Below are 14,428 nucleotides of genomic sequence, written 5' to 3'. Positions count from 1 at the left end.
TCAGAAGGATCAAATGTTTTTCCTTCCCTCACACTTTCATTAAATATTGAATCAGTGAAGGCTTTGTTTTATTTAGTGTTTCATTTCTATTAACAGAATGGTGAAATATGTATTGGCAAGAATGTAACTTTTACCTTCATTGAAAAGAGAACAAAGTTTGACCCATTATGGTTTTTCAAATTTTCTGACCTATAAGTGTTAGAATGGTTTATTAACGAAGCCGGAGTTTCAAATAATGCGGTTTGTGCATTTTGAAGTGAGCCCTGAAAGAAGTAGGTTCTTAACGCTCGGTTTCAGAGAGTTTTTTCTAGCACCATCTCACTGTGACGTCACAGTGAGCCAAATTTCCTTATATGGGCATGGCCGGATATAAGATGTACAAGCTGTTTGCTGTACAAGCTGAATCACAGCAAAGCGGTTGTGCCTGGAGGCACGCCGTGGGTGGAATAAATTAAAACCGACCGTTTTGGAAATCCTAGAAAATACAGCTGGAATAGGTGCAGATGCTGGAAGATCTAGAAAGCTTTCTGTGCGGGTTAATGAAAATTTGCATAATTGCTCACCTTTAAAGTGAAAGATGTCTCTGCTTATTATACCCATAAATATGCGCTCATGTTGTCTGAAAAGAAGGAAGCTTAAAACACACTACACCTCAGAGTTTCCACATACTAAATACTAAACTAAATGCATATCTGAAGGCCATTATCCTAACTCTTCATCATTCTTCATCACCTCTTCAGCCTCCATGGGACATGTGGTTGTGACATATTCTGTATTTAAACTGCCATCCTCTTTTTGCCTCATTACACGATGTAATGAATTCATTAGGCTATTCAGAACCACACTGACACAAGATGAATGCTGGATAAAATGTACTTCAGTACTTATAATGTTTGGGTTTATAGCACAGAAGACAATATGGAGTTCACTGAGGGAAAGTCTTGTTTACGATCACAGAGACCTCTTTACTGGTGTTTTGATGCCAACATCAGAACAAATGTCTATAACTGGCTGTGATATTGTTTCCAAAATCATAGCAGAGCTACGTGGGATACGGGGACACGTTAATATTATGTCTTGGCTGTAAAACTGTTTGACAGCAACACTGCACTTCCTCCATCCTCACATTCTGGGTCACTGGGTGTGGAGCCTATCCCAGCTGACCAGAGTACATTATTGAATCCATGAGTCAATCACAGACTGACACGTCAGCTGTTCTTTGCTTAAGACATTGGTGAATTATACAGTATGGTGACTGCATATACAGACACAATGGATGGTCTTGTACCAGGGTTTTTTATACCAGGGTAGTTTTACGGTGACAAAACTTGGGTGTTTGTTGTATGCGGAGAGAAGTTGGGTGTTTTGTCTTTTTGGATTAAAATGCTAAGTAACTACCTAGAACTTTCCACAAATATTCTTATATTCTTTTTTTTATGTATCAGTAAATGACAATCACATTAGATTACTATAGCATATGACTTGTTTTTTCATGTGATGTCCATTAATGTTTGAAATAAGCAAAACTATTACCACATACACCACCATGCCACAGGTCAGTGAATGAAAACAGAATACATTGATTTTAAACCAGATCCTACCCCCTCCAATGCACTTTTTGTGTCTTTGTATGTCAGATCAAGAACAAATGATGTAAATTCTTGGTTCTAACTATTCCACAAATATTGATGAACAGATATATAGCCAGTTTTTCTTCCTTTGGTAAATAAAGATTTAGAAATCATAGAAAAAAAACTAAGGTGGCAGTATGAGTCAAGTGAAGCACACCCTGAGTAAACTATGACCATTACTGTACATTGCTGTGAGATTATTTTCTTAAGAGAGCATGAGCTATCATGATTTGTTGATGCTGGGATGAGGTCATGATGGTTTCTACAAAGACAGTTTCTATAAAGACAGTATACAACTGTCAACACAAACAGCAGGTTCCCTATATAGTAGTATCATTACCAGTTTTCTGTAACATTCATGGCATTGCCTTTCAAGTAAAGGAGGCTCAGACGAGGTTCAGTTCAGCACTACACAAATATACAGTACTTTATCATACAGCTTCACTACACAAATGAAAAGGCTGCAGCAAAATGTAGTGGACAGATCACAAATGACATTTTGCCGCAATGTAAAACAACAGTGAACTGCATAGGCATATATGTGTGTGTGTGTGTGTTCCTGTGCTTGGTTGTGAATGTGTGAGGGCTGTCAGACAAGAATGTGCTTGTCTGTAAGATAATTCAAGCACCGCCCTTACTCACGTTGTTCAGGGAAACAGTACCTCTGTGGCCACTCCGTCATCTGTGTTGAAAAAGTTCAAGAAAGTAACAATGACCAATTCTGCAGCAAAGCTGGCTGCAATTTCCTGTGAGCTCATTTTCCACAATATCATGACCTCAAAGACGAAAGAGGTCTGCTGAGATTTCATTCCAGAAGAGAAGTTATTCTGTGTCCTTCGTTCTCAAGATTTGTCACAGTACAGATCTGAAGATTTCCGTGATTTCTTCAGTATACATCGAAGGTATGATGTAATGTATCAAGGTTTCCTGCGGTCCTTTTTTTTTTTTTAAAGCAATTTATTTGATAATTACTTCAGAGTATTAGTAGTACAGGGAGGGATATTGCATTATCTTGAAAGGCAATTATCAGATGATGAAAAATGTGTTAAAATGACTGCAACAATATGTAGTATCTGCTAACTGTCTTGTCAAGATCATACTTGCCATTGCCATGAAAACACAAGTTCACCTACTTAGGTTGTCTTGGTAGTGGTGCAAACCTGACTCTTCAGCATTGTGTGTAGTGCTTGTACAGACTTGCAGACATAACCTAGAACCGTTCTGTGCTGACAGTATGCAACCATTATGATCACGGACAGGAAACAGCACAGACTCAGCATCACTTGTATCAGTCGAGACATACTGTATTTACAAGTATCAAATTAGTTGACCTACATGTGATTAAGGGCAGTCCAAAGGCAATATTGTTGATGTTCACATTTGCTCAAGAGCCATTGCCAGGTTTGGGCCAAACCTAAGAACCCATTTTGTTACTAGGGCCAATGTTGCCAATTATAAGAGTACTCCAAGTACTCGAGGCTCTTTGACTTATTGAAACAACCAGGCACACATTTTCTTTTTGATATACTTACACACATATTTGTGTACAAGCACAGTAGCAGGATGAAAAATCTTGCCAGTTATTAGTTATCCGTTGTAAGTGACAGGCATGCTTCATTATTTCACTGATTTCAGTCTTATTAATGCTTTGGGGCTCAATGGCCAGTGAATGAGCAGCTCACATTCCTGTTGACTAAACCCACCCACACTTGAAAACCTAGTTACTTTCTTGGCCGCAGCGGCCTAGCACAAATTAACTTTTTGTTCCGTTTAACGTGTTCAGGGTCACAAGAAAGCTGGAGTTGCTTCGCTACCATACAGTAAGGCATAGGGAACACATTGGACTGATATGGCAAAAGAAACGTACGTAAGCAGAAGAATAGACAGACATGCACAAACCATTGTGCAGGGGCTTGTGGGTTGTCTATTCATTGTTATAGGAGCAACAGTGAGTGAGGCCATCCTCCTCTAATACATGACTAATCCATACTGTATGTTTGAGCACTTAGGATACCTCACTTTTGCCCAGGTAACCTGGGATCTACTTGTGGCATGGACACTTCTTTTGGATGAAAAGTGAAGTGTGCTTGTAGCAGCATGTATAAAATTAACACGTGTTAAAATTGATGCAAGCATCCAGTCATCAGTAATGAAGTGCTGTAACGGTGACATAAGCCCTGGTTCTCAACATCTGAAGGTGGCCGCAAATCCTTCACAATAAAAATTGTGGGGGAAAATTAGTTATCACCTGCTCATTGGTCCTCTGGTTAGCAGAAATTTCAGTTTGCTGTTTTTCGTTCACATTCTGGTGGAAACATGTTATGTGGTTTCTCGTATTTGTCGTGTTCCCAAAATATTTTACGTTTGTATGATGAAGCTTGCAGATTGTCTGGCTCATTTTTACCTTCAGTTATGTGAAAGCCAAAGTGAGTTTACATCCTGTGGGTGTGGGTCGGATTTTACACTCAGCCATTCTGGTAGTATCTTACACTTAGGTGCACAAACCATAAGCTGTTGAGGCGGAACTTTTTTTTCAGCATGAATTATTGACATGAATGAATCAACTAATAATTGTCAATGTCCGCATCACGATGCTACAAAAAATTGATTATTTCCCCCACCACAAGTTTGAATTCATTTGTCCAATATCTAACAAATTCAACATGGAGATAAAGTGTTCAAAAATAGGTACCCAGCACTTCAACTCAGGGCCGAGAGGCGGGGCCTGATTCACCGGCTCTGAGTCAACACGCATTGCAGAGACAGAGAGGCGATTCCTCTGCAACATATACGCAGTTTGATACTGTTGCTGAAGGCCTCCCATTTTTGTCTGCTTTTAGGCAGACTCTCCTTAAGTTGAAACAGGGGTGCTCATTAAGTCGATCGCGAGCTAACGGTCGATCACGGGGGTGGTACTGGTCGATCGCTGGTCGATCGCGGCGTGACATTACAAAAATATCATCCCAGCATCAATGCCGTCACTTGATTGATATACAGGGCAGCCATTCAGATGACAACTGAATGTTGCCCTTCGGGTGACCAATCAAATCAAACAACGTCTCTAAGTGCAACAGAACTTACGATGTCAGCCTATCATCCATCCCCGTTACTTGATTGCCATACAGGACAACCAATCAGATGACAACTGAATTTTGACCTTTGGGTCACCGCTCATGCGTAAACAACGATGCAAAGTGCTAAGCTAGTCGGCGAATTGCGAGATTTTAAAGCCCTCGCTAAAGTTTATGGTCACTAAAATGAGTGAAGGAGCTGGACCAAGTAAAAAGGCAAAAAACATATCACTTCCATATGGATATGGAATATTATACGGATATTGTGATACGGATATTATCCATGACTGATAAACATTTGGAAGTGTGCTTGAGGCTGGCTATCAGCAGCTACTGTCCGGACTATGCATCCCTGGCTGGTTCAATTCAGTGCAAGTCATCAAAGTAAACTCAGGTAATTACAAAAAATTTTAATAGTTAATTATGTGTGTTTTGCAATATTGGCTCATTTGGTTATGTAAGGTACATCAACATACATTGTACGTACAAATAATCCTCAATACATTTGAAAATAAATAGATGTTTTGCATTTTTGTAGTGGGTAGATCATTTTGACTCGGTCATTTTAAAAGTAGCTCGCATGCTGAAAAAGTGTGAGCACCCCTGGTATATGAGAAATAGGACATGATGTTGCAGATGTTACATGATGTCCAGAGCCTGGACAAGCACACACACTGTAAAAAATGTATTGAAAAACCACAGTCCATAAAGGCACACTGTACGTACTGTGCAGGGCAGATTGAATGCTACAATGTTTGACAGTGTACACTATACAAAAACATCTCTGCAGAAAACTAACACCAAACATCACTGCTACTTTGAGGAGTTTGAGCATTTTTATTACTATTGTTTAAATGGTGTAAACGTCACTAAATCACTCTAGTTGACTTTATTTTATTACACTTTTTATGCATAAAATCAATCTGCCCTTCATAATAAAGCTCGCATTTGTTCTGGCAGGAGCTCAAAAGCAGCCAAAGGCCTATTCCGGCTTTAGAGTAATTCAAACCCAAAACAAAGTCTATGCCTTTATATCGAATTTCTCGGAGACCTGTCTAAACACTGTCCTGCTAGCTTAATCACGCACCACAAACACATCCTGCATGCATATACACCTTGTCTAGACACTGCAGAATTCATTTAGCCAACTGCAGTGCATAAAGTCTTGGCACAATAAAAGAAAAAGTGAACTAGACCCACAACAAAAGAATGGCTGTATGTTGGGTAACAAAGGAGGCGAAAGGGACTTTCACACTGAGTCCATACAAAAACAGCACAAACGCTTTGCTGCGATTACTGTTCATGTTCTATGAGTATCTTCGTGTGGTTGGAGGGTAAACATAAAATAAAATAAAAACAAACAGAACTGTATGCTGCTGTCTGCTCTATATTATTATTATTATTATTATTTTAGATATCTCTTTTTGAAATAATTTGATGAGATGCAGACACCCCACTAACGCACATCTGCAAATCAAACATGAAATGCATCACATTAAAACCCAGTTTACATTCCTGCAAATATTAGGTGCCACCATATTAGGAATTACAATGAGCAGGGCAAAAAAAAAAAACTAAGGAAAGGAATACTGTATTTTCTGCACTGTGTTTAAAAGAACATACTCTTACATTTGACAATGAATAACTGCACATTCACGATTGTGATTGGTCACACTGCCGAGTGTATAGAAACACTTCCGGTTTGTGCTGCCAACTTTGAGCCATCCCAAACTTCTTTAAGGGCTCACTTCCAAATGTGCAAACCTCATTAGCCAAAACCTTGGCATCGTTTAACACGATAAAACAACAATCTAACTACATTTAGAAATCAGAAAAGTGGAAAAAGCATAACAGGTGCCCTTTAACCTTTCTTGGCAAAATGTGGATCATATGTGATGGGGACTACACGATGATAATTGTCCCACAACACAAAATGTTGATCCTGCCTGTACCTTTTGCATTTCTTCTTTTTCTGTCTGAACATGGATGGGGACCCAGCACCCTCTACTGACTAACCATCCCTTGTTGGTGTTGCGTAATGAAATAAATAAAAGTTATAGCAGCACCTGTAGAGTATCAGAAGCAGCCAAATTCAAAAGGGTGACTGTGAACCAGGTACTGAGGTAAACAAAGCCTGGTAACAGCGCCAGCGGATTGTGTCAAAGAAACCACAAGTGTTTATCGATTATTTATCGATATCAAACCACGAGTTGAGGTCTAATTGCACGAGTCACAACGTTCCCCCTTTTTCTCTCAGCCTTCAGTAACAGCGCTCACACCGAACACGTCTTTCTATACTGCTGCATTACGTCAATTTCCCTGAAGGTGAAGATTATTATTAACTTGTAAGAGCAGTGATTGCATTAACTAACTGTGGGTCTCACAGTCCAACCAACCACTTCCTTCGGAAACCTGTATGTGTAGTTTTGAAACAAATGTAATAAAAAATATATTTACAAAATGCACATTTCAACTGTATATTGGTGTGTTTTGTAGGAATTATAACAGTAGCTGTGAGAGCTCAGTCATACTTTCTAATCTGATGACTTTCTCTACCACATTTGTTTTGATTTTCCAGCAACTTGAGAATATGATGCAATTTGTCAGGATGCTTGTGCAAACATGTTTGATTACAAAGAAATAGCCCTTTTGCCAATTCTTTTTATCTTATTAACACCAATGTCCCCAAAGACATGCACATATTCTTTTACTTTGTCAATGTGTGTCCCTTTCAATACCTCACTGCACACACACACACACACACACACACATCAGGAATCAGCGTCTGAGGTTATAGGAGGCAGCGGTGTCAGGATGCTGCTCATAGTCCAGGGTATTGCAGCAGTCCTGCACTTTAGAGCCTTGTGCCAACATCCCTCTCTCCCACTGGCACTAAGGGTTTAATGTGAGCCATTTTTTTCCGTTTTCCCTCACCATGCTGCCTTCCCAACAAGCAGACAAAATCAGAAAAATAACAGGTTGCGAGGAATGTTTTTATCAAATATTTTTCATATACTCCTAATAAAAATGTTAAAGGGGACCTATTATGCAAATTTTTTTTGCTTTATAGATCATCCAGAATCTGTACCTATTCCTGATCTGTACCCACCTCCAGGCACGCCAACTTTGCTGTGATTGGTCACATGACGAAGCGAACCCCACTTTCTAATTTTGTGAGTATAGGAGTCGATAATAAATTAACTCAAAGAGTGGTAACGTAGGTCCATGTTTACTATGTGCAGACAATCTTGAGACACCATCGGTAGTGCAAATGTGTTCATTACATGTTTTTTGAGGGACTACCTATGTATAAAAACAACTTGGGTAGACATACCTATTGTGGTGAAAAAGGCTAATAATTCCAGACTAGGGATAAGCGAGTACACCACTATCTGTATGTGTATCTGTTCACCCATCTAAATTATCCGTACTCGGACTAGGTGTGGCATAAACCGGAAGTAGGAGTGGTTTAACCGGAAATGGGCAGAACGTAAATCTGTACATTATTTTAAGTCTGAAATAGACATATGATTGAGCAGAAGTTGCCATATGTATTGTTTATTATTCAGCTATATGTGTATGTGTGTAAGTGATCACTGAGACTTTATTCTTTAATTTTTTTAAAGATCTGTGTGAGGTTGGCGATTCATGCAAGCATGGCAATTAATCTGTCAGATTTGTTGACTGTATTTTTTTCAAAAGCACAGTACTACAAGCAGTTTTCCAACTGACTTTAGATCACCAGCCAAGCCAGCCGAAGCAAGAATGAAAGAAAAAGGAAAAAGAAAAAGAAACACCGTCAGTAACTGATGCACGATCGTGCTCGCTGTCTTGTTATGTTATGAAAACAAATGTAATATTGCAAGGTGCATACTGCAACGTATTGAGAGGGGTGTAATATTCTAGCACGGTTATGTCAGACCTACATGCAGAATGCTTGATGCCACGCTTGTGCTACTGTGCAAGTGTCTCTAATGTTGGGGCCAGTCAATGCAGGTTGCCGTCATCACTGTCTGTGTACTGCAAACTGAAAATGTACAATATTTTTATATTGTAGGTAGCATGCCTGTTTTATGATAACTTCATAGAATAAGACAAAAACCTATTTCAAGGGGGAAAAAGCGGCAATGCAACCCCAATAGAGTTGTTGAGTGTCTGCACAGCGCTGTTCACCGTGCATGTTACATAACAAGTTTACCATGTAACTTTAGATATAAACCAAAAATAGAGGCGAGCTGAAGAAGACAATGCATTGTGACAATGTATGTGTACGTGTATGAGACACCGCTGAGCTCCTCTGGCTGCCACTTGCAGAATCAGCCTCGAGAGAGGCAGTCGCTGTGTGTGACCGGCCAATCACAGAGTGTGAAGATTGAATATATTATGAGCATTTTCTTGAAACATGACTGGATAATGATGAGATGTGCTCGTTTCATACTTTATTATTGTCTCAAAATTTTGATTTGGAGTATATTGAGAAACTGTTGTGTTGGTAAAATAATGCCCTGTGAAGTTTCATGGTTTGCAATGCATTTGTAGCAATGTATTTCCATGAAAGAGATGTGACATATTTAAGTTAAAATATTTGAAGTATCAATAATTCCTATGCTATCGAGTACAAATGGCAACATTTCCAACTGGTTTTCCCTGCGCTGGGTAATGTGTTCTAATTTAATATGGCACACCAGGGTTGCTTCATAGTTGCTCTTTTTTATTTCAGCACCTGACGAAATCAGCACAAAGCAATTCTCCAGTCAAAATGCAGCCATTTAATGTGTCCCTTGCTGCATTAACAATGTATTATATGTAGTGTATGGAAACAAACATTGCATATCTGACAAAGTCAGCACAAAGTGATTGTCCAGTTAATATGTGGCCATTTAATGTGCACCTGCACAGATGAAAATGATGCGAAAAGAGTAATTACAAAAAAATTCTAGAAGAAACACACATTTTGCCACATTGTCACCTCCATCTCACACGGTGATCAAAAAGAAAAAGGGAAGTTGTCAGACGTGCCGTCAACCTATAATGGGAATATGTTGCATTGATTAGTGCCATAGGGGTACACACTGACATTTAAGTTCCACATTTTGACACAACATAGAGAGAACACATCAGGAATTATTATTTACCCCTACATATTTTGTGCAATTATAATTGGAAAAATAACATATGTTATGTAGAATTTAAAAAAATCCCATTGTGGGACTAATAAAGGCATGTCTCTCTCTCTCTCTCACAGTAAAAATACAATATTTTGATAAGGGCCAAACCCACCTTGTTACATGTGGAGAACCCCTGACAATACAGGATCTTAATCTGATAACAATATGACAATATGTAATCCATTTTAAAATCTTATAGACAAAAAGCTTTTTACCTATCCTCCCAAAAATTGCATTTCCATTAACAACTTCATCAGTACATATTGAAGACATTCCAGCATCTGAGGTCATAACTGGTTCACAAAATGAATCCTTTCATCACTACTCAGAAGTCCAATCAACAGTGTTTTGCTTTGCCTAGCCTTTTCCTGAATGACCTGTGACTGAGTAATGCATGATCACTTTGTCTGTGTTAACCTTCCCACACCTCTGACACAAGGTCAGCTGATACCTTGCACACGGTTCTTTTATTAGCAAGTCATCTGCAGAGATTAATGGGTTGCAGCATTTCGTGGGGAGTGTGCAATTCACGTACAGGTTAGTAGAATAATTCAAGAACACGTTGAGTTCTATTTGGAAGGAGGAAATAGACACAGAATAACACAAGTAATTTTGTTTTAGTAATTTTGTCTTCCTGTACTTTAAAGATGCAGTACAACACATGAATGGGATCCAAGAGCACTAACGGACATGCCCTATGCTCTTTAATGAGAAGATGTGTAATATATGGCATATTCATTAAGTCATGGATATGCAAAATAAAATGTAAACAGACCTATTCATGTCATCGTCCTTCACTGCCATTTTTGTTTTCTTCATATTCTATCTTGACATTCAGCTGAAACATTGACCTGTCAGTCCTGATTCTACCATGCTGTGGTTAGCAGTCAGACTGCAATTGCTAATCGCTATCCAAAGCTGGATGTCAAAAACATGCCCATAATTTGGACATTTGTCGACATTTAGATATGTCTGTAAACCAGTTAAAAAACAATTAAAAAGTCCAAAACAGTGCGCCTGTGTTTCTCAGGCAGAATCGATAAACAATGCCGCAGGACAGAATCATTACAAAAGTCAGCACAGCATAGTCCGACCGCATATTTTACACTTACAATAACATAAACCAAACACAACCCACACAAAACTGAGGACGGGAAACTCCACTCGCATATAATATTAAGTCAATACAAATTACGCAGCTCAGTGGAACATGCCACTCGTGTGTTTTCAACATCAGTGTTGTTTTCATTTTTGAGTTATTCGTTCATTCATTTTCTACCGCTTATCTTCACAAGGGCCGTAGGGGGTGCTGGAGCCTATCCCAGCTGTCTTCGGGCAAGAGGCGGGGTACACCCTGGACTGGTTGCCAGCCAATCACAGGGCACATATAGACAAACAACCATTCACACTCACATTCATACCTATGGACAATTTGGAGTCACCAATTAACCATACATTAGCATTGTTTTTGGAATGTTGGAGGAAACCGCAGTACCTGGAGAAAACCCACGCATGCATGCGGAGAACATGCAAACTCCACACAGAGATGGCCGAGGGTGGAATTGAACTCGGGTCTCCTAGCTGTGAGGCCTGCACGCTAACCACTCTCCGCCGTGCAGCATTTAAAAACATTTAAAAACATCTGTGTCATTGACTAATATTGAAATTAGCTTGATGATCTGAAACATTTAAGTGTTCCAAACATGCAAAAAAATAAGAAATTGGGAAGGGGGTAAATGCTTCAAGCTCACAAAAGTGGATCCCGGGTTTGTGTTATTCATGATTATTGGTGTCAACATTGCAGCTTTTTCGCTTTGTGCCTTTTGCTCTGTTTTTGCCATTTTTGCTGAGTTTAATTTTGCTCCTCGGCCCAATAACAAATGATACAAGAGGTTGCGGATGGTGCCATCAAAACGTTGGGACAGTCAGCCTGCACGAGTCACGTTGCTGCAGCTCGAGGATGTGTTGGGAGGTGCTTGTTATGCAACGCTTGTTGCTTGTGGTGCGAGCTGGTGTGGCGTGGGCTGGCACCTCCGGATTTTGCACGCATGCCTGGAAAGCCACAAGGCATACAAGCCTGATGGTAGGTCACACTCTGGGAGTGAAGGGCACTGATAATTACATTGGTAAACCTCACTCCCTGATGCCTTAAAGAGCAAAGCTGGACAAGGAGTTGACAGTTGGGGCTTTAAGCTCTCTGCCTCCAAAAACTTTACATTTTGTCTCATCCGTCCATAAAATATTTTCCCAACGGTTTTGGGGATCATCAGTATGTTTTTTTGGCAAGATTGAGTGTCAAATGTTCTTTTTGTTCAGGTTCAGCAGTGGTTTTTGCCATGCAGGTTTGGATTTTTTTCTCGCTTAAAAAGAAAAGTTTCATTTAAAAAAAATTGTTTGGTGATCTGACCTTTAACCTTTAAGTGTGACAAACATGCAACAAACTAAATAAATCAGGAAGGGGGCAAACACTTTTTCACACCACAGACTAAGTGTAAGTACTGAAATGTGCAAATTGAAACACAGAAATGTCAGCTGTATGACCCAGTGCTTTAATGCTGTAAATTTCATATAAGTAATGTCTTTTCACCACATCTTTCTGTGAGAAATAGTATCATTATCATATAGATCATATAGAGTGACGCTAGCTATGATTCCTCTTCATTTCTGATGAAGAAAGGTTTAACTGGTTGTGCTGTATAGCTGGAGTTACTGCACTTCAGGAGGATAATACAGTCTAATTTCAAAGAAGCCCTAATGAGACGCTGCGATCTTGCAGAGAATGCTTGCACTGTGCGCCATTCCCTACCATGCAAAATGATAATAAGCACTGTGTTTTTCACTTGAGGCTTGGAGAGTGTTGGGTTGCTGGCCCGTGGTAAAACTGTGAATGCCTCATTCACCCAAATGACGTTGGTGTAAGGCCGACACTGGATGAGCTGGCCTGGCAAAGAAGAATATGTGCACCACTCTTTTGTTTTGTTTGTGGGTCAATTCACGGGGGGGGACAAGTTTGGCTGGTGGTTTGCCAAGATTCATTAAGGCCTTGCTCCACATTCCTTGTATATGTCTTTGAACATTTCTGCCTTTGTTGTGATTCCTCCACCTTTGGCAAGTTAATCTTTGAAGCGAACACATTTTGTCCTCCTTGGGCCAAGCTATCTGTTCATTGAAAAATGTGGACAGAGCAGAAAATTGCCTTTGTTGGTCCCTGAAGAAAACCTATTAAATGAGAAAAGTGCTGTGATATACTTCCATAAGCGCTACAGAGACTCCACTTATCAGCTTACCAATGTGAGGCGGTATGGACTGCCCCCCTCTGGGTCCTGATGCCTCAGGCCCTGTTTGCATTAGGACTAAGATCATTCAAGTGATAACTACGTAATCAAACACCTTTCATCAAATGAATAATTTTTATTTTATCCATCAACATGCATACTGTATGTGAAAACTGAAACATACAAAAACCAAAGCAATTTTTCAGATACGATATGATGTAAATCCATTTAATCTGTTGCCGGAACCAAAAATATGAACAAAAAATGTTGCAGTTTTACATGCCGAAAACAATGGAAAATACTTTACAGGATATTGTACTATTGAGTAACCTCAGTATTGCGTTGGGTGTGCGATCCAAGATGAGTGTCTGTCTACATCTTTATGTTTACCACACAATTCAGTGTACTAAAGGGTAAAAGCCAACAGTTTGTTACCCGCAATATTTTCCAATAACTGAGACAGTGTACAAGAAATTTTAATTGACTCATGAAAATTGGAGTGTTTGAAAACCGAGGTTTTCACAACAGTAACACACATCTGCAGAATGTTACACATCCCAGGCTCATTAACCTTCAGTTAATATGCATATAATAAATGTTTTTGACTGCGTCATCACCAGTCACAAACTGAATGACAGGTAGGAAATCAAGTGCGATTTTCATAATGGGAGCAGTGTCAAGTGTCAACAGTTTTCTCTGAAAACCATCTCACCATCTCTTTTGCTCTTTTCCCTTAATGTATTGACTGTAAATTTATTTTTGATGAAGTCACATATGCTCTGATTCCTCCTAATGAGACAATCCGCTTCTTGCCGAGCTAGAGGCCACGCTAATGAGTCTGAATATGGCCACCCTTAACTAATGTATTCATATACTGCTCTGCAACTTGAGAGCAATTTCCAAATAAAGAGAGACATTTGTGCAGACACAAGACCAATGATAGGCGGGGCAACAGGAAAGGAGATGTCACTTATCTTCAAACCTTTGTGCAACTAACAAAATGCCCCCTAAATTTTGCCACAATGGAGGACAACTGCTGTATGTGGAAAAATCCTGAATTATGGCCCATTTTCCCTATGTCTCATGGGAATGTCACAAGTAAATGTGTCAGGTTAGTGGTTGGGGTGCAGCGACAGACACTAGTGAGTCTTTATTGAACTGGAGAGATTGAGGAAGCAAGGACTACTCAGTAGAACACAAAACAGAAAGATGCAAAAATAGCAGCCCGCGGAATGCACAGGCAACTAGTAAGTAGGGGAGTAGACAATAGATACCTCAAAGGG

The 14,428-nt window shown here is 39.6% G+C and overlaps 1 protein-coding gene across 2 annotated transcripts in view; it reads right to left on the bottom strand.

Annotated features, from left to right (window-relative positions):
* Positions 1-2,483, bottom strand: part of tfpia (tissue factor pathway inhibitor a) — a 31,639-nt gene extending 29,156 nt beyond the window's left edge. The window contains exon 1 of one of the 2 annotated variants that reach the window (XM_058082748.1): positions 2,274-2,483. The gene's annotated coding sequence lies outside the window, so the exon portion shown is untranslated. The remainder of the gene's footprint in view (positions 1-2,273) is intronic. The other variant, XM_058082746.1, reaches the window with a different exon arrangement.
* Positions 2,484-14,428: the final 11,945 nt, after the last annotated feature.

This window comes from Doryrhamphus excisus, chromosome 9 (assembly GCF_030265055.1).
Source record: "Doryrhamphus excisus isolate RoL2022-K1 chromosome 9, RoL_Dexc_1.0, whole genome shotgun sequence".
Classification (NCBI taxonomy): Eukaryota; Metazoa; Chordata; class Actinopteri; order Syngnathiformes; family Syngnathidae; genus Doryrhamphus; species Doryrhamphus excisus.
Note: the sequence above shows the minus strand (reverse complement) of the source record. Positions and strands in the feature narration are given on the sequence as shown.